Source organism: Podarcis raffonei, chromosome 1 (assembly GCF_027172205.1).
Source record: "Podarcis raffonei isolate rPodRaf1 chromosome 1, rPodRaf1.pri, whole genome shotgun sequence".
Classification (NCBI taxonomy): domain Eukaryota; kingdom Metazoa; phylum Chordata; class Lepidosauria; order Squamata; family Lacertidae; genus Podarcis; species Podarcis raffonei.
In genome coordinates this window covers 102940932-102966269 of record NC_070602.1, presented here as the reverse complement: position 1 = coordinate 102966269, position 25338 = coordinate 102940932, and positions in this window count along the sequence as shown.

Sequence of the window (25338 nt, the reverse complement as noted above, 5' to 3'; positions counted from 1 at the left end):
ACGTTGGTTGGCTGGGATGCCTGTGGTTTTGTTCATATTGATTCAAGAGGTGTGAACTGGGTAGTTTCTCATTAAAATGCAAGCAAAATACTGGGCAAGATGGACAAGCAGTCTGGCACAATGTAGGGCACTTCCCTATGTTCCTAAGAATGACACCGGTTGTTACTAAGGGCACTTTCGCCATTTCCCCCTTTTTATATTTTCATTTAAAATGTCCAAAAGACATTTGTTTTCCAATCTGACTTTGCCTGAGCCATCTTTTTGGGGTGGGGTCGACATAAAAAAACCCAAATAAATAGAGTTGTCTAAATGTATTACCTCATCATTTTGTCGTCTTTGTTTATTTTTTGTTCATTTTATTTTTCACATTACCAAATGTCTGTTGTGTATTTCTTCCCTTGCACGCTAAGTGGGAAATATGGGACAGTTGTTGTTGTTTAGTCCTTTAGTTGTGTCTGACTCTTCATGACCCCATGGACCAGAGCACGCCAGGCACTCCTGTCTTCCACTGCCTCCCGCAGTTTGGTCAGACTCATGTTTGTAGCTTCGAGAACACTGTCCAACCATCTCCTCCTCTGTCGTCCCCTTCTCCTTGTGCCCTCAATCTTTCCCAACATCAGGGTCTTTTCCAGGGAGTCTTCTCTTCTCATGAGGTGGCCAAAGCATTGGAGCCTAAGCTTCACGATCTGTCCTTCCAGTGAGCACTCAGGGCTGATTTCCTTTAGAATGGATGCGTTTGATCTTCTTGTAGTCCATGGGACTCTCAAGAGTCTCCTCCAGCACCATAATTCAAAAGCATCAATTCTTCGGTGATCAGCCTTCTTTATGGTCCAGCTCTCACTTCCATACATCACTACTGGGAAAACCATGGCTTTAACTATACAGACCTTTGTTGGCAAGGTGATGTCTCTGCTTTTTAAGATGCTGTCTAGGTTTGCCATCGCCTTTCTCCCAAGGAGCAGGCGTCTTTTAATTTCGTGACTGCTGTCACCATCTGCAGTGATCATGGAGCCCAAAAAAGTAAAATCTCTCACTGCCTCCATTTCTTCCCCTTCTATTTGCCAGGAGGTGATGGGCCCAGTGGCCATGATCTTCGTTTTTTTGATGTTGAGCTTCAGACCATATTTTGCGCTTTCCTCTTTCACCCTCATTAAAAGGTTCTTTAATTCCTCTTCAGTTTCTGCCATCAAGGTTGTGTCATCTGCATATCTGAGGTTGTTGATATTTCTTCCGGCGATCTTAATTCCGGGACAGGGATATGGGACAGGGAGAGAGATAAAACAAGCTGGAATGAATGGCCAAACACAGCAGGTTTTTTTGTCCAACTGGTTGCTTCCTGATATTAGGCCAAGGTCAGATATTTTACCCTCCATTTTCTGTCGCAATGCCACAGTCGTCAATGGAAGCTGGTGGGGTGAATTTTATACATATTTTTAAATGATGTCACTCATTTTACAAAGATTGACAAACTGGAGGCACAAAAGACCTTGTGCTGCAGTGCCTTTTCTGGTTCTCACCTTGCGAGTTCAACTTCTCCTGAATGCATTTTCATTTTGGCATCTTGTCATTGTCTTAAGCTTGCATTGCATAATCTGCACTCCTAAGAAGGGCAAACTCTTCACGAGGTGACAGAGAGGTTGGCCATACACACAGTGTAACAGCTATCAGTGCAGCGTGAGAGGAGATGTTTTCCCCACAAGTCAAGCCTTGCACCCCAATCCCTCTTCTATAATTGGAACCTTGCCAGTCTTCTAAAAATAAATTACCTGTGCCAAATCCTCAAAACGTCAAAAAAAGAAGAGTAAAATGTGTGTTGCCATCCATATTTCTAGACAGATCATCGGATAGTAATAACATACAACACTGTTATCAGTAGTTATGGGGTTTCCACTTCAGCCATCTTAAGATTCTTATTATTTGGTGCCCTCGTTTTAACACTGGTGATTTTCAGTACAGTCCCTCAGACACCAAAGAACAAGGACAACAACAAAAGGCCTATAATGCATGCAGTTAAGTTTGATGTCCAGAATAACATAGTTTCTTTTGCTTCAATGACATGCTCTACTTACTCCTCTTAAAGATTTTGCTGCAGTGGAAATTTGCTACGATTCGTGCTGTGAGGATATCCTTGAAGATTTAGTTAGCCTCAGACTTCAAGGCTGTCAGTCTTCATTATGTCATAATTTCCTCTTTCTTCCTTTGAGGGTGTTGCGCTAATGTTAGGAACTGAACGTGAAGTTCTCCTTGCTCTCACTACTCAGCTTCTTGCCTAGGGTGACTTCCTTCTCTCTCTCCCTACACTTTTACTAACAGCTCCTCATTTAGCATGCTCTTCAACTTTTTCTGAACAAGGAATACTCCCAGACTGATGTGTTTGCTCTTAATGAATAGCACAGTGTCAGAGGCTCAGGAGCAGAAGAGCAGGGGAGAGAGCAAATAGAGAGCGGAGGAGAGGAATCACAGGGGAGCGTAGGGGAATATGACAGTGGCCCGAGAGATTCCATGAGCTTCTCCAGCGAATCAGAAGATTCCCAGGAGGGGGCGCCTATGGTAAGGGCGAGGCGAGTCCCAGGGGGGACGATCCATAAACAAGGAACCAGAGGGGAGTCCCAAAGGAGTAGCGGAGGATTAGGACCAGTTCCCCCACCAGAGCACAGTGGGGCGGAAGAGTCACATGAGTCAGGACCAGCTTCTCCTCCATCGGGGAGTGGGGAAATGGAGGGAAGGCCAGGTCCAGCTAGCCTCCCCGAAAGAGGGAGCAGTGACACAAGTGTAACAGAAGGAAAGTGGGAGGCTGCGCGCGCGCGCCAAGTTCAAATGTGGAGGAGCGCGGGACAGCAGAAAACCCGGATTGGGAGCCAGGTCCTAAAGCCCGAAGGAGGGGGGGAGAAGAGTCGGCGGACTCAGCGTCAGAAGAATCTAGGAGGGCTGAGACTCCGACTAGCAGGAGGACCCAGAGAAAGAAGGAACAGAGGAAGAGGTGGAGTAAGGCTAGAGTCTTAAGCTGGTGTCAGGGGGGAGGAGATTCAGATGGGACTTCTACGGTCTAAGGCATAGACGTAGCGTTGCGCGCTGCGCGTCTGGAAATGAAACTGAACTTCAATAAGTACTTTTTAACTTGAGGAAGAAGCAGCGTTGGTCTTGTGTGAGCTGGGACCTTGGGCAGCGCTGACACACAGTTTTCCAGGAGTTGGTAACACCCACTTTTGGTTAGACAAATAAGAACACTGTGTGTGTGTCATAGGGATGAGGAAGGAATTCAATTTTGCTTGTGTTTCATAAAGACAAACTATCAAATTTGTACTTCTTGAACCAACAAGAAAAATAATAATTATACATATATACAAACAATAAACTCTCAAGTGATAAATGATAACTGTCTCGTATCAAAGTCTTCTTGTTGTTGTTGTTTAGTCGTTTAGTCATGTCCAACTCTTCGTGACCTCATGGACCAGAGCACGCCAGGCACTCAGGTCTTCCACTGCCTCCCACAGTTTGGTCAAACTCATGTTCATAGCTTCGAGAACACTGTCCAAACATCTCGTCCTCTGTCACCCCCTTCTCCTTGTGCCCTCAATCTTTCCCAACATCAGGGTCTTTTCCAGGGAGTCTTCTCTTCTCATGAGGTAGCCAAAGTATTGGAGACTAGGCTTTAGGATCTGTCCTTCCAGTGAGCACTCAAGGCTGATTTCCTTCAGAATGGATAGGTTTGATCTTCTTCCAGTCCATGGGACTCCTCCAGCACCAGAATTCAAAAGCATCAATTCTTCAGCGATCAGCCTTCTTTATTGTCCAGCTTTCACTTCCATACATCACTACTGGGAAAACCATAGCTTTAACTATACGGACCTTTGTTGGCACGGTGATGCTTCTGCTTTTTAAGATGCTGTCTAGGTTTGTCATCGCTTTTCTCCCAAGAAGCAGGCATCTTTTAATTTTGTGGCTGCTGTCACCATCTGCAGTGATCATGGAGCCCAAGAAAGTAAAATCTCTCACTGCCTCCATTTCTTCCCCTCCTATTTGCCAGGAGGTGATGGGCCCAATGGCCATGATCTTAGTTTTTTTGATATTGAGCTTCAGACCATATTTTGTGCTCTCCTCTTTCACTCTCATTAAGAGGTTCTTTAATTCCTCCTCACTTTCTGCCATCAAAGTTGGGTCATCTGCATATATGAGGTTGTTGATATTTCTTCCTGCAATCTTAATGCCAGCTCAAAGTCTGTTATCCTCAAATTTGGGGTAATAATTAGGGGGTGGGGAATGGGCTGTGTTTGTAAAAAACCAACACAATATTCTTCAGCACCTTTTGAGGTTGGCCTCCTTCTTCGAGACCATGGGCCTACTTCCGTCAAGCTGTGATATAATGTCCTAGTCAAGGAGCAGTTTTTAGCCAGGGAGAATTGGCCTCCTCTTCCAAAAACTGGACATTTCTGTTGTCGTTGTTAGAGTAGAGCTGTTATGAGTTGCAGGGTTTACATCTGAGGGCAGAATCCAAGGAAATTCTTTGCCATTTCATCTGGAAAACATACAATTCTAGGATCAAGAGCAATAGCGCAACCCAAGAGCCAAAAGGACGTGAGTTATTGAGAACAGAGCCAGGAAAAGGAGCCTGTATTTCCCAGTTGTGATGGCGTGGTAAGAAGAGGAAACAAAGGACTTGACAACCTGGTTTACTGATTGGCTTTTTCATTTGATGCTTTGGCTTCCCCTTGTTATGGTGTAGGTTCTGATTCCAGGACTCTCATTGCACCTGCAGGAGAGGTTCTGGTTCTGGTGTAGCTTCCTGCCCCAGTACTGTTTCTGCCTCCAACTTCAGAGCTCTTTTAAACACTATTTGTAAATTTCATGCGTGAACTGACTGCAGCTCGCAATGCCATCGGCACACACCTGTCCATCACACCCCCAGCTATTCTGCCAACCTGCACATGGCAGCAGTTTTGACAATATTTACATGAACCCTTCTGTTTTCACTGTAGTTTGTCCAATTTATTCATCAATTGTAATACAACTCCCCCAAAACAAATTAACCTCAGAGTATTCTGTGAAGCTGTTTTGGCATATGAATGCAGTTGCTCCTTTTCTTCTTTCTTTAGTGTCTCACCTTCTCAGTCTTTTATTTATGTACAGACAAGTCTAATCAAGAAAGGCCTGATGCGATAAAAGTTCATCCCACCACAAGTCATACTAACCACTGATAAAGCATTTCAACTATTGAGAAAAAGTTTCTTTTAGGATTAAAATATCATTTTCTCTCCTAGGACTATCCCCTCTGCAATTGTTAATAATAATAATAATAATAATAATAATAATAATAATAATAATAATTAGACCTAGAAATGGGCAGATCTGTCAGTTTTGGTTTTTCATTTTGCCCCTCCTAAATTCTTTTCATCACCACAACAGTGAGTGAATTTTTCATAAACAAGTCCTTATGAAAATTCATGTGAATTTCTCCTGATACACATGTTTTTGTATGCAAGTTTGCCTGATATGCTCACTTTTGCAAAGCAGTTTCTCCTTATATAATGCATTTCTATATGTTATTTTCACTAATATATGTATTTTCACTAATATATGTATTTTGATGCACCCTTTACCCTAGTATATTCATTTTTGTACATGTTACTTGGCTGGAGAACTGCACTGAAAAATTCAGAGAAGTGCACATTTCAAAGGATGGCTGTCTTTCAGATTGCATCTTCTTCTGGAAAGTGTGAACTAAGTAGGTTCACTTATATATGCAAACTGAATAGAATTTGTCCCCCACCCCAAAATGCATTCATTCAGCTGATGAGCAATGTTGAATGAATGAATGATCCCGTTCCCCCTCCCCTGAAGATAATGGCCAGGGCCACAAGCAAGCATGGAACCTGCCGGATGTCTTCAAAAGGGCTTTGTCAGATAGATATTGAAATCTCCACAGTTCTGCCTTTTTGAAAATGCTTATTGTGATGACTTATGATCTTAAGCAATAAATGCATTTAAGGAACAAAATGAATGGATTGATTGAGTGAAATGAGATGCTTAGAAGGCATATCATTGCAACCCTTGGCTCCTCCAATTTATTGAGCATCCACCCTGATTTGCTTGCACAAAGCTTATGCAAAGGTTAGACTATGTCTGGCCTACATTGTCCATTCATTTATGGTGAGATTATACAGCAATAAGCATTCATTTTGATTGCTTGTGGTGTTTATATGTCTTCCTATTCATCACCCATTGATCCCACACTATTCAGTGCCTTTCCCCATCATTTTCCACACCAAAGAAGTCTTTTTCTTAAGTGGATTTGTTGTGCTAGAGCGGCAAAAATGCTTTAATCCATTTCAATTGTGGAAACCTAAATCTCCAGTTTGATTTCCTCCTGTAAAATTCTGGCAGTCTGGAGGCGGCTGAAGTCTGCACCCCACTATTCCAGTTTAATGTAGTGGGTGTTCTCATTTTATCATTGTTGTTAATTGAGAGCTTTGAGCTTGCAGCGGATTAAATCTGACCCTCACTTTACCAAGCCTTTCTCTTGTCTTTCCGGGCTATTTGAAATTACTCAGAGGGAATGATCAGAGGGACATGAAAGCAGAATTCAGTTCCTGATATGGCCTTTTATCTCTTAACTCTCGCGACTTTCTGAGGCAGGAAATTGCTCAGCCACCATTGTTGTAAAATACAGAAAAGGAAGCAGGAGCAGACTTCACATGCAATGCCAAAATTCAGCACCCTCCGTCTCTCACCTTCCATCCTAAGTCATTGTTGCATGGCCTCTCAGCTCAGCATCCTGAATGTGCAAACTGGTTGTGTCCACCTAAATCCACCTCTGAAAGGAACTTCACCACATGATGATGCCATGTCACATCATGCCTGTTGGTGTTATGTTGGGAATGTACAAACCCATCACAATAAATTGGGTGGCTTTAAGAAACACAACATCCATATTGGAAATGTGCAATAGAATTGGGAAACACATTGCATCGTGGTGTTGGGTCATATGTTGCTGGTTGATGATGTGCCAGAGAGGTGAAAACTCATCTCAAGAGCATGGCTGGAATATAATGTCCAGGCTGTTTTAAGGAAGACAACAGGAGGTAAAATCAGAATTGCTAATGTGAAAGAGAATTCTACTTCCTCTGTCCCTGTGCTGCCACCACGTCTCAAGCTGTTGGAGCTGTATCTGTAACAAAACTCTATTTATGACTGATTATAGGTATTCCAACAGCCTGACCCTAAAAAATGCTTACTCAGAAGTATGCTGCACGTTGAATACAATGGAATTTACTTCCTGATGACTATGTTTAGGCTTGAACAATCAGACCATGGATTCTGAGGAATACACGCAGATCATTACTGGCAAGCAGTTTCACTCAGATTACATATGTCAAGACCCAAGACATGGGTCTTTTCAGTGATTTCAGAACATTTTGTTGGTGGCCTTTCCCCAATCTGTTTAGTTAAAGCTTTAATTGAAGAAAGCTTGATGAAATTCGAAAATGCTGTTTAAAAATGCTCTGCGGCTCAGATAATTTTGTAGCTTGTGTGTGTGTGTGTGTGTGTTAGTTATTTAGGTGCCGTGTCACTATCACTATCATAGCTTCTGGGTACTATAATAATGAAATTTACAAGTGAATACAAATATTTTACAAGGAAAGCATGGTTAGTTGATGGCCAGAGCTTTCACATCGCATCTTGTTCCCCAGCTTTTGTAGCCACATTAAATTATGGCCCCGGGAAGAGAGGAATTTAAATGTTTCACTGCTGGCTGGAAAGCATGCTCAAGTAGGATCTTTTTTTTTATTGTTTGCCTGGGTCCTTATTTTTCCTGTCACTGGCTGGCACCTTGATGAAGACAGCTGTCAACTCAAGACTAATCACATTTCTTTCAGCTGGGGCAGCCAGGTCTGACTTATGGAATGTCAGTCACTTGCCAGATCTGTCAGAATACCATTCAGATCCTAGTTAACTAGAGCCAGTACGGTTAGCTACCTGGCAGAAAAGGCTTATAATATGCCACCTTGGAAAGCAAATTATTCACAGAGTGAATATTGTTGACAGAAGTGGCAGTGCCCCCTGTAAAAAATGTCCTGATTTCACAAATATATTCTGATCAATAGGAGTCCAACCTTGGAGGAAGATGAAATCTACAGCTCTCGGGTTCATTTCTCTATTATACATCAATGTTATGAATTCCCCCCTCAGGCGTACTATAAGTAATGAGAAAAATCTGCAGAAATTTTGAATCCATATTATTCATGCCAAAGTGTTTCTCCTGCATAAGCATCGTTTAAGCACAGGCCATTCAACACATGCTCAGACCCATTAATTTCACAGGTTTAAATGTGGATTCCACTCTTGGCAAATGGCACCTCCGAATTCTAACACCAGTACACTTTCCAGTAGTGCAGAGCTGGAAGCTACATCGTTCAACATTAAAGACACACCTTTTCATGCTTCATACCCTGATATAATATTGGAACCATAAAGGCAGCGAAAATGAATGGTGAATGGTTTTAATTGGAAGAGTGATGTGCAACGTGTCCGACAAAGGTGACATGATGTGCAGTTCCATGGGACCAGGGGCGTCTTACTCATAGAGGCTAGTGGCACAGGGTGCCAGGGCTCCAAGTTATTGGAGGGCGCCAGGGAAGAGGCGGAGGCTGGATGCAGCACCTCCTGGCATCAGCTCACCGCCTTCACCCACCTCTGCCATGCTGCGCTGAAGCAGCACCGCCCCTGGAGCCTCCATCTGCCGTGGCCAGCTGAGCCGGGAGCCTCCGCGTCCAGCCTCCGTCTCTTCCCTGCCAGAGGAGCCGCCCTCCAGCAACTGCCCACCTCCTCCAGCCCCGCAAAGCTGGGTGCATTGCCGGCAGCGCCGTCCTCCCTAAGAAAGGTTGGTAACTCTTGGAAAGGAGGGATCTTCACGCCACAGCGCCAGATATGCTTAAGACGGCCCTGCATGGGACTTCTTCCTCCCAGGTAAGTAAGCATAGAATTGCACCCTAAGCCAGTTTTGACAGATTAGCAATTTTATTCTTTGAACAGCAGCTGAGGAAGGGGCATGGAAAATGATTGGGATTGTAGTGTGTGGGGAAGGGGGTCTAATTCTTTACCTGCATGCCATAGCCCTGCCTCCAATTGTCTCCTCAAAGCTGCTATGCACCCCAGGAGGTAAGCTTACATTTGAAGACATCTGACAATGCCTTCCTATATGAACACAAACTCACTGCGTGCACCCTTGATCATCAGTAGCATCTCCATGTGGTGGGGTGGAGATCTGCTCCCCTGAAACCATTGCCACTGCAGATTACTTGGATGGTTATGTTCCATTGTCTCCCGAGACAGATGGATGCCAACAACAGAGCTGGGGCAGCACAAGGTGGAGTTGAGGTCAGGGCTGTGTGAGCACACTGGGTAGGAGCACGACATGGGTGCACTGACCTAACTGCTACCCTTCCCAGGATCAGCCAGGTAAGCTTCAGTGATGCTGGTGTTGGGAGAGAGCATAGGTTGCTTCTGTTAATCACCATAGTACAGTATTATGCCTTTCACAATTCATGACGGCTTTTCAAGTGAAATATGAAATGTCAGTCTTTGGGGATTGTTATGATGCAGAACAGATAAAGACGGGGCAGTTAAAGTCTCCCTAGGTTACGAAATCTGCATAGATCAAGTTAATAAGGTGGTAATCATAAGTAGAGACCAAGTCTCATTGAACCCAGTGGGATTTACTTTTGAGAAAAACATCCACAGAACCATGCTGTAAATACAGATATGAGCGAATGTTTATTCCGCCAGGTAAATGAGCATGCCAGGCATCATGATTCCGAGAAGAATACCTTTCAGATATTTGGATTTGCTAGACGAAAGCACCCTATAAAAGCACTCCAGCAAAGAATCACTATTCACATGTAAAGCTAAAGATATTTCATTTCTCTCACTGTTTAGTGCAAATTTCTATAGACATAATGAAACAATAGCAATGTATTATGTTGAAAAGTATTATACTCATGTTTTTGTCAGAACAAATGGATGAAAATGAATGCCGGTGTATTAGCTCTTAAGGGAAGGTAGTGTGGCTTGATTCACTTGGAGGGCTGTTTTGAAAGTTTTTTGTTGCTAATAAGGCAGATATAAATTTAAATACAAATAAGTTAAATCAATTAAAGAGTATAATGGAACTCGGAATCCATACTTAGAAACTTCCTGTTGTTCAAGACAAGTGTGGGTGAAGTTATTTATACCACTGAGTTCCAGACAATGAAAGCAATATCCCTCTCCCCTCCAACCCAGATTATCATCACAGCTGAGATGTGAGCTTCAAGGTAAATGAGACTGGAGTGCTTACTGAAAAGCTTCTAAACTTAATAGGTGCTTTGTGTGTAAGGCCTATCTGGTGTAATGATTTACACATTTTCTCGCTCCTCACCAGCAAGGAATTTTGTCTGCTTTCTCAAGGATCTGTAGCAATAGGAAGTAGAAGGGTACGCTAAATATCTAGAAGGCTTACTGTAGTTTCTTATTAGATTCAGCAGCATTTGGCTGTCAAGATAAACCTTTCCATCATTCCATTCCAAAGCCACACCTGAAAGTGGGGAGGGCTCTGGTTAAAGGCGAACCTTGTTTTTCACCCATAACTTTGGGCCAACTTGGATGAGATAGACTGTTAATATGGTTGTATTTTTAACACTGGTTTTGAATTGCTGTTGGGATTGTTTTTGGTTTAATGTGTTGATGTTTGGACTGGAAACTGCCCTGGGACCATAACTGATGAAGGGCAGTTTAGAAATTGAAGAAAATAAATAATGGAATTTAACCCTTCCTCCCCCTCTGCCTCCATTAGGTCACTGGTTTGAATCTAGAATTATCAGGATGCAAATGGTTTTCTGCCCTGCTTCAAGGCATCGCAAGACCCTTTGTTGTTGATACCCTCCCTCTCTCTGCCTCCCATGAGGGACTAACATGACTACCTTGCTGGAATTCCAAGTAGTCAACTGAAGAGATCCAAGTCTCTCATCTATGAGATCTGAATGAACTCATTATCCTCTATTAACTTCAGCAGAGAAGTATCACAGAGTCTCTGATTCACGTTTGTGTGTAGGCATTAACAAGTAGATACTAACGGTGAACAATGGAATAATTTTATTTTCCTTAGCAAGTATCTTAGCCAGTGTGTTGTTTTTTTCTTAAAAAAATGTTTAGGGTACTCTCATTTTGACTCAAGAAAATCACCATTTTATAGTTCAAATTGGGGAAAATAAATACAGCAAATGGACAAAAGTACAAAGATTCAAAAATGTTTAGGAGTATGCGTACCCCTGTGTACCCCTGGAAAAAAGCACTGATCTTAGCTATTGCATCCCTTGAACTTTGCATTCCCCAGCTTCCTTTTTTCTAAGATAACATTCCCACCCAGCCTTTTGTATGGACAGGAAGTGTCTGAATGCAGTATTTAACATTAATGTCTTGGGGGATTTCATATGACTGAAGACAGGATCTTCATTTTGACAGCTTAATGCATTTTACATCATGATGCCCCTGCCCATGACTGCATCTAGGGTAGAATCCTAGACCAGGCCTTCCAATCAATGTCCCTGGTATATTTTCTTCCATTCTCTTGAGCGAGATAAGGTTTCAGGCCTACAAAATGCTTTAGAATATTGGTAAAGATAATATGGCATTAAGGAGGGGAGGCAAATAGGCATTTGGCTTTTGCTGATAACTGTGTTTTTGTTTTTATTTTAAATGTAGAGTAGTTACAGGATTAGTCTGAGAAAGTGCAGTTTACAGGCACCTAAGCCTGTGCCTTTGATATCAAGTCTGTATTTCACAGTGCACCTTTTTAATATTCTGGTCAAATAATTTTAAGCCGCTGAATAAATAATAGCAAGAACATTTGGGAACCTTAATTATGTTATGAAAGGCAAATTTGTGCAGTGGTGACCACAGGCACTTGCAAAATATTTGGCCAGTTAGTTTGAGAGACATGGAGAAAAAAGGAGAGCTAATAACATTTTTAAGATCTATAATGAGAACATGCTGCATTGAGAAGGTTTTGATGTCATTAGTAAGGTCTGTTAAAACCCGAGGTTGCATATCTAATAGCCTGTCCTTCAGCAACGCATAATTTGCACTGCAAAAAGCATAAGAGTTCTTATAATATTGGATGTATCATGAAAGGAGTATAACAAAGCAACCTTTTAAATTCTAATTTGCATATACAGCTGTTGGGGATTGAATTTTAAGCAAGGTGCTTTTTAATGAGATCAAACTCAGCCTTCCATTAGAATGTGGTTCATCACATGTTCACTGAAGGACTGTTCTATCTGCATTTTTCTAGAGAGGGACAGGAAAGAAAGGAATGTTATGAACACACAACTCACTTTTTAAATGCCCCCTTTCTTTTGCATTATAATTTTAGTAAGTCTGGGTGATAAAATGCCTCTCCAGAGATAGTTGTCCTTATCCAACCTGAGATATCAACAAATGGATTAGGAATGTGTCTTCTGCCATAGCTGTCAGCTTTTCCCTTTTCTTAAAAAAAAGGGGAATGTTGACAGCTATGGTCTTCTGCACCCCAGGGAAATTGATGCCCATCTGGATTGTATTACCTAGATTCCATTGAATGGGCTGGAAGCATCTTTTGATGCGGATGGGGAAGCACATCCCCTGTACCTTTGAATTGTGATACAGTGCTTACTGTATCCCAAGCTAGATGCATCTTTTGAAACAGAAGGCAATATGACCCTCATTTAGAATCTTATTAAGATGTGACAGTGCAAGCCCATACATGTCTACTCAGAAGCAAGTCCCATTGAGTTCAATGAGACTTACTCCAAGTAAGTGGGCATTGGACTGGAACTTGTGTGTAGGACCAGAATTAGATAGTGTATTGAAGGGTAATCTTTTAACTGTCTTTGAACCTAGCGTTAACAGTGGTGTAGGAAAGGGAATTATAGATGTAGCTTTTCTTGTCTCAGACTTCTTCTTCCTACAAAACTGCTTAAAAATACTAGAGTCTTGACTTTCTCAGCCTCTGGACTAGCTGCCCATGTCATTGTGCAATTTCTGTTCAAATATGTTAATGAGGAACATGGAGCCTCTCTGAGCATTTGGTAACATGACTGAATTGAACTTTTATCTTTCTTTCTGCTACAACTTCCAAGTAAACCTTCACAGGCCTTTACTGCTTGCACATTAAGGGGTATACTAGTAAAAATTCACTGATGAATTTTCAAAATGGCTTTAAAACAACATCAACAACCCACAAACTCATGTGGAAATGTTGAGAACAGAACTTAAGATCAGACGAATAAGAAACAGTGAGAAACAAAAATGGACATTTCTACCCATCCTTAGCCACAGCTTCCCCAGCCCTGGCTTAGTGGCTTCCCTCCAGCTAAAAGGTACGGTCAGATTTTAAGGCAGCCTTGGACCACTCCTTGTTCTGTTTGAGGCAATGGGGTGGGGGGCAGGACTGGAGGAAGAGATGGCCTAGAACTTCCCATCCCTCCCACTTCCTTGCCCATCAAACTTCTAACAGAACCAGCTATTTCATCTTAATTTGCACATTATGCAGGCAAAGGTATGGAAGCAGAGCAATCAGCTTCTCCTTGTACCGTATTGGCCCGAATATAAGCCGCACCTTTAAAATTCAAGGGGGGGGGGGAAATAAAAAAAGACAAAACCCCAATAAATACCTGAATAAATGTGTCCCTAAGTCGATCCTGGGAAATGTAGTTTCTTCCAAGGGGCGTTTCAATAGTTTCCCTGTGGACTTCTTGGATGCGACACCAGAGGGAGGTGGTAAGAGACCCCTTTCTCTTCCCTGCTTCTGTCCCCCCCCCCAATTAAGAGTGTCAGCAGCAGCAGCCAGGCATGTGGGGCAGAAAAAAAGGGTTTGGAGGGTGGGTAAGTGGGAAGGAAGGAAGGGGGTATTCGGAGGAGCAGGGGGCAGCCAAGGCTGCTTATGGGGAGATAAGGGAGGGAAGCTTGGGGATTAGGGCTGCTGCTGGTGGCCTCCAGTCCAAACTCAGATTGGCTCAAAAGCAAGCCAAGTTATTTTTCACTTTTGCAGACGGGATGGGGAATAGCATGGCTTATTTTGAATCCAACCCTGTTTGAGGAGTTGGGGATCACCCATCACTGCTTTGCAACCTATGGTCAGGCCATAACCTTAGGGCTACATTCGCAATGAACAAACACAGATATCGGCGCCTTTGAAACACGAAAAAATGCTGTGCTTAAAATACTCGTGTTGGCTTCAGGGCAAGTCCCATGGTCTGCAACTGACCTGTGCTTGGGCGAAGGCTTGGGAGTGCCGGGCGGGCTGCACGCCATGGCCCACGCTCCCAGGCTGCTTCCTAGGGGGAGCCATGCTGCTTTGCCAGTGGGCTCCCCCCTTCCTTAGGTGGCTCGGGGGAAAGTTGGGAGCAGCGGGTGAGCTGCGTGTCATGGCCTGTGCTCCTGGGCTGCTTCCGGTGGGGGGGGGGAGCTGCGCCACTTTGCCGGTGGCATAAGGTTGCGAATATAAGCTGCACTTTAACTTTTTACTGTCAGAATTTGGGGGGAAAGGGTGGCTTATATTCTGGCCAATACAGTATTTTTTTTTAAAAAAAACAACTCTTAAAAGAGTAATTTATCAGATTTCATAAAGACTGCATATTTTTTGAGAGATTTGCATTCTGTATCACTTATAAGAGCTCACGATTGGAGACATACGGTTGGTTCAGCCTCGTTACAGTACATTCCTACCAAACCAGTGGGGATGTAAGTCAGTCTGACCTAATATTATGTTGATTCCAAAGTAATTACATTTGTTATTTGCAGGATCTGCTGTAAATCGAGTTGTGGCAGTTATGTGGCTATTTCACAGAAGCAATTTTAGAGCTTATTAAATATATCATATGTTGGAAACACATTCCATTAACCCCTCTAGTACCTGAAGACAGATGCCATATGTTCAGTGAAGAGACAATTTTATTGCCCTCTATGCCAATAGCAATTGAGGGCAAATAAGTTCAGGCAATCCACAAGTTAGTGTACGCTATAAAAGCCAAATGTCCTATACTTTTTGGGTTAAAACTACTGAGACCAAACTGCATGGATATTTACCCTTATCAACCATTTCCAGTGCTACACTTCTCATTCTCCTTCCCTAAATTCCTTCTTCTCTATTGCCCCCTAATTATTTATTATTAAATAATATTATTTTCTTGTGTGGTGCTACCCAATCAGGGTTCCCTAAATGCAGGGATGTTGGCCATGGTCAGTATCGACAATGGTCGGAAATGATGGGGGTGGTAGTTCAGCACTGTCTGGATGACTAGTTTCCTCACCACGGATGTAATGAATAAGATGATGACACAAACGTTTATGATCCGACTGCATAGTGACACCAAGGACAAGTGTGAATGGGATCCGGCTAAACAAAGGAGCAAACTCTTCTTTTTTTTTTTTGCCTTGGATGCCAGTCAACATAAAAGGCAGCGATTGTGCATGTTGCTGAAAACTCTTCATGAAAAGCAGTGAGTTGTGTCTGTTCATAATAAAAGCATGAGGATTAAGGGGAACAACATATATGATTCCAGGAACATATGAAATGCCATGGCAGAAAAACCTTTCGTCCATCTGTTCCAACATGCTACATATGGAATAGTTATTGCCAGGTGTTTAAGGGGGAAGTTAGGGAAAGTATAATATACAACACTGTGAAACACTATACTGCAGGGTAAAATTTCATCTGCCCTCAACTGGTGATCAGTTTCTGCCTTGAAGCACAAAGTGTGATAGCCTTTTCCAATTTGTCCCAGCTAGGCTAACTACTGAGACTAGCCTTATTGATGTGGATGTCTTCTAATCCCTTTATGAAATTATTCAGCTCCAATGTTTGAGATATATAAAATGAAAGCCTGGACGTTCAAGAAGCAACATGCTTCTGAATGAGATCACTCCATTATTTAATATATTAGTCCCCTTAAGACACTTTCCCATATGGTCAAATTCTGTCCCTGATACACAGCAGTCTCCATTGGAATCAGGGCTAGAACTACAATATCAATGGGAAGAAGAATTTATCGTACAGGCTCAGAAACTGGTGCTTTTGGGTGCATCCTAACAGGGATCAAGGGAAAGACTTGCTGGGCATTTACCAAGCTACACCCCAGCAGAGATGGCACTGTGAACCCCTTGAGCAATCTGGTGCACCTCCTCCCTTTTCTTGCTGCTTCTGTTTATTTACTGTCTTCTCTGAGCAGTGCTAAGAATCTGGGCACCTGTGCAGTTTAGGTTTACAGGGAGATGGTAAGGAGAGGGTGGTCTTACTCAGGAAAAAATTCAGTGCATTTCTATGTCAATAGTTCTACTATTTTTGCTTGTCGTATGGAGTGATCTGCCTCTCTTCCTCTGCTTGCTGCCCTGGAGGTTCTTCTGACCAGGAAGAAAATCCTGCAGTTCACTTTGCATTGAGGATTCCAGAAGAACAGTTCGTTTTGATCATATTTCCAGCACCAAATTCTCTTCCTCTTTGATGTCTTCACAACATTTCCTTGAACAGTGAGGGGCAGACCCCTTGGGCTACATGGTGCTGTGGGCCTAGGCACTGATACTTTGTGAGAGGGGAAAATGGCCTCGCAAATCCTCCATCCTATCTGTGGGTAGTATTTTGATGAATATTACTGGGTGGGTCAGTTCAATTTTTCCAGCAGGTTTTTTTTAAAATCTTCAAATAAATTTCAGCTTCCCTAATGTTAAATGAAACTCTATTTTTACTTCTTGTTGATGAATTAAAGACATCGTGGACCAAGAGAGGAGAAATGGAAGGAGTATGGACCAAACCTATTGCATCTTCCAATAATATTAAAAGAATATTGAACAACATTAGAACTGGATCCACTGTTGTGCCTAAAATTCATGGATGGTGAAATAGGGCAGGTTTCAGCATATCCCTCGGGGATGACCAAAATTTTCCAACAGTCCAGGGGCTGCTTGAAAAGGGTTGCTTTTTAAAAAATGTATCAGAAGCTGTAAGACAAATGCAGATCTTTTTTGACTCAGTAGGTCACATGATTATCCCCACACCTGTGGGTGAACTTTGACAGGCATTGTAGGACAACCCACCTGTTCGTCATCTGATGCCATAATGATGTCAGGTGACTGACACTTGTCAAAGTCCCTTGTGCAGCGTTTCCCCAGCAACTAAGAAGCAGCTGGCTGTCAGGCATTTGGGAATCAATGTGCTTTGCACATCTGGGGATAGCTGCTGCTGCTGGTGGAGAGGAGCACTCCCTCCTTCCCATTCCTGTGCACTCTATATCCCAGTGCAAGGAATGAGAAAACAAAAGGATCTGAGCAATGGGGGAAAGGTCTTTGCACACACAAACTGGAATAAAAACAAAAAGGATGGGGGGAGCCCAGAAGGAAGTTCCCATGCACTGGAACTGCTATGATTTTGAGGCAAATAGGGAGTAAAAAAAAAGAGGGGGAGGAGAAGTAAGCCAAGGAGAGGACAATCTTAGGCCATGCAGATTTATCCAATTAGTGGAGGGCTGTTCAGGGAATGTGCATTCTCATCATCTCCAGTAAAAGGCAGAGGCAGAGAGAGAGAGAGAGAGAGAGATGCATGCCACAAGGCCTGGCAGAGCAGTGGGAGAGAGCAGTTGCAAACACAAATGGGAATGCAATTCAGAATTAGAATATATGTCTTCTGCTTCTAGGCATCACGGAAGGCATTTTATCTTTTTACAGTGCACAGAAGTGCTATGAAGAGAGATGAATGTAATGAGGGCCAGAGGCTGGCCGAAGAAGATTAACGGCTGAAAACACAGTATCTGATTGTAAGATGGATCTTATTCCAGTGATGAATGTTACGGCCCTGTCATCCAGCCACGCTTTTCTGAGAATTGAAAATAAACACAATAGTGATGCATTTGCTACAGTGTTCTGCATTTTCCGCCATTTCACAGATGTAGACAATCCACCGGCATGGCTCATTTTGCCAAGTTGCAAAGAAGAGAATTTATATTTTCTGTGGTTTTAAGATGTTTTTATTATCATATTTACTGCTGCAACCCACTCTGAAACCTTAGGGTAAAGGGTGGATAAAAAAAATATTAATATTAATATTAATATTATTATTATTATTAATAATAATAATAACAACAACAACAACAACAACAACAACATTTATGACCATGTTTAAAGCATTGTATCTTGGATATATTTTGCCATGTCTGCCAATCTAAGGGACAGCCCTTAATTTTTTTCCATATCTCAGAATAGATTATCCCTTTTCAAAATTTCAATAGGCATCTGCAATGGTGCAACTACAGTATAATCTGGACTATTTTTTAGCCGGAACTCAGCGCAGCACCTTTCAGGTGAGCACCCTTGCCATTACAGGAGAACAAGGGAGGCATTTATGGTGAGTTCTGGCACCTCTTTTTCTAGAAAAATAGCACTGAGTATAATTCAGAACTGGCAACAATAAAATGAAAGATATTCATAAAAAATCCAGCAAATATGTAAACCCAACAATACATACACAACCATGTAAACTAAGTTCCCAGAAAGAGTCTGGAGGTGAAATGATGGAAGATAAATCCAAATGCAGAAGGGCCAGAATGAGCCATTACAAAAAAGCATAGCATTACACCTGATTCTGTGAACGTTATTTCTAAATAAGAACCCCACTCCCTTGTTGGCTGCTCTTGTATCTATTTCACATAATTTTCTGGGCTTCTCTTTCAATTCTGCATTTCTTCTAACACCCCAAGCTCCCCGGCTGAATTATTTAGCACTCCAGCTCTTGTGAGAGTTCATTAGAGCAGGCAGAATAGTCAGACATGTATTTTTATTTGGTTCAAATTGTACAGCGCAGTAATCATTTTTAAATGTCCTTCTCTGCCACGTAAAGTTGCAAGGCATCAACTCAAAGGACAGTAAAAGATGGAATTATTGACTGCTAAAGGTGGCCTTAGAACAAATACCAGAATGACGGCTTCAAACAAATTTCTGTATCTTGAGACCAGTACGCCTGCTTCTTTGGGGTCCTTTGTTTATTGGATTTTTATTTGATTGATGGTTTTTGAATGGCAATTCCATGGGTAAGCTACTCCTAGCAGCAAAATCATGTTTAAAACATCACCTCTCCTTCATTCGCCGCAATCAGGAATGGTGCTACTTTTTACAGTTTCATGCATAAAGCTCTTGCGATCATGTCTTTGAAACTTTGTAGTAACAGCGACATCCCTTGGGGTTTTTACTCTGTTGTAAGGAGGGATGGGGAGAAATTTGATTTGGTTGGCCCTTAAATGTGAATCTATCCAATTTGCAGTTTCTGAAACTATGTAAGAACCAAAACATAGCCATCTTTTGAAATTTACACTTGTCTGAATTTTGCAATGCAATCCTCCAACCAACAGCACCAAAACAGCATTTCAAAATGGATTAGCGAAAAGAGCATTAGGAAAAAAACCGCTTGCAGAAATATGTACGTTAGTCAAAACTGCATCGGAAAATGTGTTTAATGAAATCAAAATGCTAATGAGTTTCCATGAGGATTAAAAAAACAAAACCACAGAAATATGGAGTACTTTATTTAAGACTGGAAAGCTGAGAAACAGCGAAAAACTGACAGGTCCTTCTGTCCCTAACCATAAATCTTCTGGAATAACTCAAACCATTATTGTTATGTCTCACATAACTCTCCCCAAGGGCCTCTCTCTTTAGTAGGACATTGGGGCAGAGGTCCAGAGCCCCAATCCATTGAATGAGCTGAGCGTCGTGCCGCTGCCGTCAACACACCAGGGGTGGATTACCACATGTTGAAGAAAGCAAAGTAATACACATTGCCATCTGAGAAAGAGCCATAGCTCAATAGCAGAGCACCTGCTTTGCAAGCAGAAGGTCCCAGGTTCAGTTCATGGTATCTCCAGGTAGGGCTGACAATGTTCTCCTGCCTGAAATCCTGGAGACCTGCAGTCTGTTAGTGTGGAGACTACTGAGAAAGATAGACCAATGGCTTGACTTGGTATTAGGCAGCATCACTATATTCCTGTTCATAAAAATTTTAATCTCACCCTTCCTCCCAAAGGAGACCAATTCTTAGTACAGTGGTACCTCAGGTTACAAACACCTCGAGTTACAAACACTTCGGGTTAAGAACTCTACCTCAGGATGAGAACAGAAATTGTGTGCCAGCGGCACAGCAGCAGTGGGAGGCCCCATTAGCTAAAGTGGTTCCTTAAGTTATGAACGGTTTCAGGTTAAGAACAGACCTCCGAAACGAATAAAATTCATAACCAGAGGTACCACTGTATAGTCTTGGAGCAAGCATTCGACATTTCCTTCCTGTGAACACCTCCAATGGCCCATGGGAGCTTTGGCTATACAGTGGTTGGTGTGTTTACACAGGAGTCTATGATATGTTCTGATATTTTTCCTTTCCTTTCCTTTCTACATCCCAGTGTGCAGCCAGAGATACTTACAAAGCATTAAATAGATGGAAGAAAGTGTTTTATTCTTAAATACTGTATTTATGTGTAACAAATGCTGGAGTATTTAGGTTTTGTGGTTGCTTATTGTATGATTTTGTTGTTGCTGTTAAGGCATTTTGTTGACGGGCGCTTCCATTATTTCCTTCATTTACTTGGCAGTTTGCAAGTACATTTGCTCAGTTGCAAAAACTGAGGTCATGTATAATTATGAGTTGTCGCCGTTTTTTTTAAGGCAGATATAAAAGACACAACAGAGATTGGATGAAAATGAATAAACACCTGCTCTCTGATGAGGTTTAACACTGCCCAAACTCCTAACAAGCCCAAGTAGCAAAGATGTCAATAGTAACACTGTTTTGATAGATCAGTCCCATTAGGTTACTGGACAGCTGTGAGGGTAAAGGAAGGTCGCTTGAGGAAGCATCAGGAAAAAGTGTTCATCATCTTGTTAACCTGAAATCTTGAGAGATGCATTAGAGAAAAACAGGATTAAGAGCTCCAGCACAGATGGTGAAGATGGCAGCTATGGCAAGCCTAGGCAACGCACCAGGCTGAGGTTCTGTGATCTCTTGTACATCTCCACATATTCAACTTAGCCATATGGATGCCAGATAAAGTCTTTGCTCCTGCTCAAATGTCTCATTGTGGCTAATTAGCATCACTGCAATGTGCAATGCATTGGGTCGGGCAGTTTAGGAATATCTACACAAAGAGAAAGCAAATTTCAAGTGTCTATTGGAAAAATAATTGCCTTTGGCAAAAAAGAAAAAAAGCCTGCTTACTGAGAAGGTTGTGCAAAGCATATATAATACTCGCAAATTTGTATAATATGTGACATTAGGAGATGCATTGGGTTGAATGTGAAAGTTTATCATCATCAGCACACAGATAGTGGCTTTTTTTTGCTGTGTTTTATTTTACTATGGGGATAGAGCTGTTCTGTATACAGAATGGTTTATAGTCATGCAAAATGGTTGGTATTCAACTTTCAGAGTAGACCTATTGAAATGAATGGATCTAACCTGGTAATGTTCATAAATTTTAATGGGCCTATTCTCAGTAAAACTTTTGTTGGTTTATAGTCATGCAAAATGGTTGGTATTCAACTTTCAGAGTAGACCTATTGAAATGAATGGATCTAACCCAATATTAATAAAAAATCAGAATAATAATGCCCTTATAGGCTAGACTAGCGCTTCCCAAACTGGGGCCAAGGAATTATTCCAAGGGCTCCAAGTTATCCCACTCACACTTCTTGCTTAAAAGAGGAAGATTTGTAGCTTTAAGATAGTCCCTGTCTTTAAGCTTTTTGCAAAAGTGCCCTTTGAAGCAGCACCCTCCTCTTTTAAATGAGAAAAAAGTGTATATATTGGGCAAAATTGCACACAAACTGTGTATATTAGGAGAAATTCTCACTAAAATGCTGATGAATTTTTATTAGGACTTTTTGTTTCATTGCAAACTCATATAGTAATATGGAGAACTGAATTTGAGATTGAAAAAGTTAGAAACCGAAACCGAAACCAACAGATTTACGCAACCCTAATCTGCAACGAGGAAGCCTTTCTGTTTGTGCCAAAGCTTCATCACTGCATGGGTTTGGTCTGAATATGTGGGCCTTACATGCTGAGCAAGCCAGTTTGCCTATTTTTGAGGCTAGTCAGTGCTTTGAATCAATGTGTGACAAGTCTTCTGAAGAGGATTTAGATGTAATTGATCTTACTGGTCCCATCACCTTCTGGCAAATAGAAGGGGAAGAAATGGAGGCAGTGAGAGATTTTACTTTCTTGGGCTCCATGATCACTGCAGATGGCGACAGCAGTCATGAAATTAAAAGTCACCTGCTTCTTGGGAGAAAAGCGATGATAAACCTAGACAGCATCTTAAAAAGCAGAGACATCACCTTGCTGACAAAGGTCCATATAGTTAAAGTCCATATAGTTTTCCCAGTAGTGATGTATGGAAGTGAGAGCTGGACCATAAAGAAGGCTGATCACCACAGAATTTATGCTTTTGAATTATGGTGCTGGAGGAGTCCCATGGACTGCAAGAAGATCAAACCTATCCATTCTGAAGGAAATCAGCCCTGAGTACTCACTGGAAGGACAGATCCTGAAGCTGAGGCTCTAATACTTTGGCCACCTCATGAGAAGAGAAGACTCCCTGGAAAAGACCCTGATGTTGGGAAAGATTGAGGGCACAAGGAGAAGGGGACGACAGAGGACGAGATGGTTGGACAGTGTTCTTGAAGCTACGAACATGAGTTTGACCAAACTGAGGGAGGCAGTGGCGGACAGGAGTGCCTGGCGTGCTCTGGTCCATGGGGTCACGAAAAGTCGGACACGACTAAACAACAACAACAACAAGCCACTAAGAAGTTGGCCCGCACAAACCCTATTGGACATGAATCCAGCTTCTGTAGCCCCCAATTCATGCCAATATCATTTCTGCAGAAAACAGCCCTCCTCTGTAACCATGTCTAAAATGCTGTAATTACATTTCTTCTAATAGCCACACATCTGTGTAACTTTTCAGGATTCTCCTTGTCCCGGGGGAGCACTTTTAGTGCTGAATGGGTCAAACATAAATTTCATCTTCATTATCATCAATCATCGTGGTAAAGATGGGCAGGAAACTGTTATAGCCAGTCTAGTAAATGTAATCAAGAACAGCTTTTCAAGACTGCCTGTGGTCTTTCTGTCTAGTTTCCAAAACATTCATATTTGGAAAACTATTCGAAGGCAGCAGAGATAAGACATCACACCAATATAACTAAAATAAAGCCAAAGTCACAACAAAGCATGACACGACATCTAACTTTCTCAAACATGTAGCACACTATCTTGGTTATTTTACATTTCTTTCAATTCCCCTCTCTATTAAATCTTGTACGATTGCTATCATATCCATTTGATTATTAAATAGCTTTGAAATTGTTATTTTATCATGCTGGGGCAATTTTATATGGCATATGATTTATCTTATGATGGAGTATTTTTTTAATAAAAAAAGTTGCTTGCTATGGTCTGTGGTAAAACAACCTACCATTTACTTGTGTTTTGTATTTGAGATGTACTACTTTTATATTGTATGTGATTAAGTCAAATAAAAATTATAATAATAAGACCTGATATTCTTGTTATTAAGAACTGATATCACTTTCTTACATTTTTCTGAGACAAATCAATAGGGTACAACAGACTAGAGCCAAAATTAATAAAACACACACACTAAAACTTAGAAAAATCTATAAAAACGTATTTTGTGTTTTTGTCAGGACCCTCATTCTGATCACCAGTCTGGGTGCTGTTCTGGCTTGCTGGATCCTTCAGCCCAGAAACACTGGAGGAAACTGTCTTAGAGGAGGACCAGTGGTAGGTTACTTTAAAGCAGAGTTGGGGAGGGATGATTTGGCCTTGGAAGCACAGAAGGCTCCAGTCCAGTCCTAGCCTTGGTTGGAGCACACGGTTCACTTGGAGCTTTCCATGGTCCTGTACTTTGCAAGGAGACTGCAAAGTAGTACCATAAATCCAAGTGAACAACTTGCTCCAACAATAGCCAGAGGTATACTGAAGACTTATTAGCCTCTGCTTCCAGTCTACCCCTCCCAAGGTCTACATACCTTAGTCAAAAAATAGACACCCCAAAAAGGGCCAAAAATGGGCTGGAGATGTTTTGCATTCTTGTGTATACTTCCTGACACACTCTTGGTGTCATTGGTTCCTCAGGCTCAGGGGAGGCTGTTCATGATGGAACTGGGCTTTGGTTCAGCAGCCTGGTTCAGTGGACTCAAGTTCAGCATCAGCATAGCAGCCTCAGACTTGGCCCCTTTTCGACCCCACTGCCAGCAGGACAACTGCCTTCATGGCTCAGTGGTAGAGCATCTGCCTTTCATGTAGAAGGTGGCGCGTTCAATTCCTGATATCTCTAGGTAGGGCTGAAGCCCTGCTTGAAACTTCTGCCAGTCAGTGTAGGCAATTACGAAGCTAGATGGTCCAATGATCTGACTCAGTGTAAGGCAGCTTCCTATGTTCCTTCACTTAAGCATTGTCTATTGAAATTTATTCATTCAGGCTCCAGGCATATGCTGGGAATACACAGGTTGTTTAAAAAGGATTGCATAGAATGGTTTGGTTGCACTCTTAAACCCAGGCCTGCAGCAGCATCTATGCCCCAGTGCAAGGGCAGGGAGAGAGATGGAGTGATATGGAGACCATGCTATATTCAAGGGAACAATACAGGGCTGTTTCACTTTGCCTGAAGCCAACACAAGTTCTATGGGCCTAAGTCACATTAGAAAACCTTGGTATGCTGCACCTCATTTTTATTTATTCATTCATCCATTCCTTCTCCCTCATACTATGTCTGTCACTTAAATTCATTCAGGCCCCCCCCCCTGTAAGGTACAAGTGCCAACAAAATTCTTTTTGCTGTGAATGCTGATAGAAACAATCTTTGAATTAGCCTGTGTTTCCCGTTTATAATGCCATGCTGTCTTTCATCCCTCGGTGATAAGAGAGTGGGCGGTGTTATGTGGCAGAAATAACAGCCTTTGGAGTGGCACAGCAAAGGAGACTTCCACGTTTCTCTGCTCACCATTTGTATGAGAGTCACCGGCGCTGTTTTTAATGAGACTTTCTTATGTCACTGAGCATTTGTGCTGTCTGACTGCTGCTTTGATTTGTTGCAGGCTTCTTATTGGTAAGAAGCAGTGAACTGAGGTTGAGAGAAACCACAGCGCATCTCCCCAACTGCAGCAGGTAGCTCAGGCAGACGTCGCCTAAAACTGATGTTCATCCTTCTACGCAGGAAAAGAGTCAGGCCAAAATCAGCACAAATCAGGGGAATCTTCTTTCTT